This window comes from Cryptomeria japonica, unplaced genomic scaffold (assembly GCF_030272615.1).
Source record: "Cryptomeria japonica unplaced genomic scaffold, Sugi_1.0 HiC_scaffold_148, whole genome shotgun sequence".
Lineage (NCBI taxonomy): Eukaryota > Viridiplantae > Streptophyta > Pinopsida > Cupressales > Cupressaceae > Cryptomeria > Cryptomeria japonica.
Genome location: NW_026728970.1, coordinates 114,017 through 117,500, shown reverse-complemented (window position 1 = coordinate 117,500; position 3,484 = coordinate 114,017). Strand labels below are relative to the sequence as shown.

The window sequence follows — 3,484 nt, the reverse complement described above, 5'->3', positions numbered from 1 at the left end:
CGTGCACGTTGTCGGAGCCCGGTTTGCCCCGGGTGCGCACCTCGCGTGCACCTTCGTCGGGGTGGGCACCTTGGCTGGGTTTGCCCCGGCTGCGCTCCGAAGCGGGGTTATTGGAGCGCCGCCTCTTTTTTTGTCGGAGCGTTTGGTGGGGTTTCTCGCATTGGCTCTTCCGAGGCCCGGTTGCCACCCTGGCACGCACGAAGTCGGAAGTAGGGTTAATTGCCCGGGTGCGCACCTTTGCCAGGGTGGGCACCTTACCTGGGCTGCGCACCAGGGCGGGCTCAAGATGGCACGCGCGTTCCGTTTTTTTCACTATCTTTCAAAACGGAAATTTTAAAATCTCCTTTTTTTTTTGCCTTTTCTGGAAATTAGTGAAGGCAGCGCATCAAAGGTGCGCACCTCGCTGCCCACCTTGGTGTGCTCTGAGGTGCGCACCCGGGAGCGCTACGAAGTGTGCTCCAAGGTGCGGCGTGCACGTTGTCGGAGCCCGGTTTGCCCCGGGTGCGCACCTCGCCTGCACCTTGGCCGGGGTGGGCACCTTGGCTGGGTTTGCCCAGGGTGCGCTCCGAAGCGGGGTTACTGGAGCGCCCCCTCTTTTTTTGTCAGAGCGTTTGGTGGGGTTTCTCGCATTGGCTCTTCCCAGGCCCGGTTGTTGGGTGCGCTCCCACCCTGGCGCGCGCGAAGTTGGAAGTTGGGTTAATTGCCCGGGCGCGCACCTTCGCCAGGGTGGGCACCTTGGTGCGCACACCTTGGCTGGGCTGCGCACCAGGGCGGGCTCAAGATGGCACCAGCATTCCCTTTTTCTCACTATCTTTCAAAACGGAAATTTTAAAATCTCGTTTTTTTTTTGCCTTTTATGGAAATTAGTGAAGGCATCGCATCAAAGGTGCGCACCTCGCTGCCCACCTTGGTGTGCTCCGAGGTGCCCACCACGGTGCGCAACGCCGGTGCGAACCCGGGAGCGCCCCGATGTGTGCTCCAAGGTGCGGCGTGCACGAAGTCGGACCCCGGTTTGCCCCGGGTGCGCACCTCGCGTGCACCTTGGTGCGCACACCTTGGCTGGGTTGCGCGGCCTGGTGGGCACCATGGTGCGCACCAAGGAGCGCTCCGAAGTGTGCTCCAAGGTGCGGCGTGCACGAAGTCGGAGCCCGGTTTGCCCCGGGTACGCACCTCGCGTGCACCTTCGCCGGGGTGGGCACCTCGGCTGGGTTGCGCGCCCTGGTGCGCACCAAGGAGCGCTCCGAAGTGTGCTCCAAGGTGCGGCGTGCACGAAGTCGGAGCCCGGTTTGCCCCGGGTGCGCACCTTCGCCGCGGTGCGCACCATGGCGTGCACGAAGTCGGAGCCCGGTTTGCCCCGGGTGCGCACCTCGCGTGCACCTTCGGCGGGGTTGCGCGCCCTGGTGGGCACCATGGTGCGCACCAAGGAGCGCTCCGAAGTGTGCTCCAAGGTGCGGCGTGCACGAAGTCGGAGCCCGGTTTGCCCCGGGTGCGCACCTCGCGTGCACCTTCGGCGGGGTTGCGCGCCCTGGTGGGCACCATGGTGCGCACCAAGGAGCGCTCCGAAGTGTGCTCCAAGGTGCGGCGTGCACGAAGTCGGAGCCCGGTTTGCCCCGGGTGCGCACCTCGCGTGCACCTTCGCCGCGGTGGGCACCATGGCGTGCACGAAGTCGGAGCCCGGTTTGCCCCGGGTGCGCACCTCGCGTGCACCTTCGCCGGGGTGGGCACCTCGGCTGGGTTGCGCGCCCTGGTGCGCACCAAGGAGCGCTCCGAAGTGTGCTCCAAGGTGCGGCGTGCACGAAGTCGGAGCCCGGTTTGCCCCGGGTGCGCACCTCGCGTGCACCTTCGCCAGGGTGGGCACCTCGGTGCGCACACCTTCTCAATGTTTTCTTGCCTTTTCTGGAAATTGGTGAAGGCAGCGCATCAAAGGTGCGCACCTCGGTGTGCTCCGAGGTGCGAACCCGAGAGCGCTCCGAGGTGCCCACGAAGTCGAAAGTCGGGTTAATTGCATTGTTTTCCCCGGGTGCGCTCCGAGGTGCGCAACATCGGCGCGCACCAAGGAGGGCTCCGAAGTGTGCTCCAAGGTGCGCACGATGGCGTGCACCTCTGGTGCGCACGATTCGGAGCTCGGTTTGACCGGGGTGCGCACACCTTGGCTGGGTTGCGCACCTTTTGTGCGCTCCAAGGTGCGCACGAAGTCGGAGCTCGGTTTGCCCCGGGTGCGCACCTTCGCCAGGGTGCGCACCTTGATGCGCACGCCTTGGCTGGGCTGCGCACCTTGGTGGGCGCCATGGTGCGCACCTTTCGTGCGCTCCAAGGTGCGCACGAAGTCGGAGCTCGGTTTGCCCCGGGTGCGCACCTTGGTGGGCGCCATGGTGCACTCCGAGGTGCCCAAGATTGGTGCGCACCAAGGAGCGCTCCGAAGTGCGCTCCAAGGTGCGCGCGAAGTCGAAAGTTGGGTTAATTGTCCGGTTTGCCTCGGGTGCGCACCTTGCGTGCACCTTCGCCAGGGTGGGCGCCTTGGTGCGCACACCTTGGCTGGGCTGCGCACACCTTGGCACCCGCGTTTCCTTCATTTTAAATTTTTTTTTTTTACAATCTCTCAAGTGGGAAATTCTATAATCTCAACTTTTTTTGCCTTTTCAGGAAACTTTTGAATGGAGCGCATCATTGGTGCGCTCCGAAGTGTGCTCCAAAGCTCTCTCCAGCTGCGTGCACCTGCCCCGGCCGCGCACCCGGCCCCGCCCAGCTTCGCTCACCTGTCCCGGGCGTCTGGTGCGGAACCTTAGAGTAAGAAACATCACCGTGCACCTTGGCCAACGTGTGCGACTCGACCGAGCGCGCACTGGCCGAGGTGCACACCGATTTCACCTGGGTGCGCGCGCAGCACCTCGGGCGCACCGGGGTGCGCGCACAACGCCCGGGTTGCACCGTGGCCTGTGTGCTCGGGGCGCCTCGGGTGCGCGCTCGGTGTCGCCCCCGCGCGCGCGGTAGTGCGGGCAGCGCACCCCGGCCCGGCCCGGCCCCGACGAGAACGCAAACGGGCAAAAGGTTTATTCAAATAGCATTGCGACGCCCGGCGAAAAACTAAAAAAGGGTGCAACACCGGGACTTCCCGGGAGGTCACCCATCCCAGTACTACTCCGGCCCAAGCGCGCTTAACTGCGGAGTTCTGATGGGATCCGGTGCACTAACGCTGGTATGATCGCACCCGTTATGAGCTTGTCGCAGTGTGTACTTAGCAAACCGCGACCCACGTGCGAATCCACCCCGGCCACCCACCCCCGTCGAGGTGCACACCCTCCCTCGCGAAGTGCGCCCCGTTCGCCAAGTGTGAGCCCTGCCCGGGTGCGCGCACCTTGCTAGGGCGTCGGGTGTGCACCCGGCCCGGCCTACGTGCGTGCACCTGGAGGGGGCGTCGTGTGCGTGCAGTGTCCCGTCTGCAACGCGGTGCCCACACACCACCTCGGGCGCAACGACCTGCGCT

General features: G+C 64.8%; 1 non-coding gene across 1 annotated transcript; it reads right to left on the bottom strand.

Annotated features, from left to right (window-relative positions):
* Nucleotides 1-3,091: 3,091 nt before the first annotated feature.
* On the bottom strand, nucleotides 3,092-3,210 carry LOC131866514 (5S ribosomal RNA). Its single transcript, XR_009365120.1, has one exon. It is a non-coding gene; the product is annotated as a 5S ribosomal RNA (ribosomal RNA).
* Nucleotides 3,211-3,484: the final 274 nt, after the last annotated feature.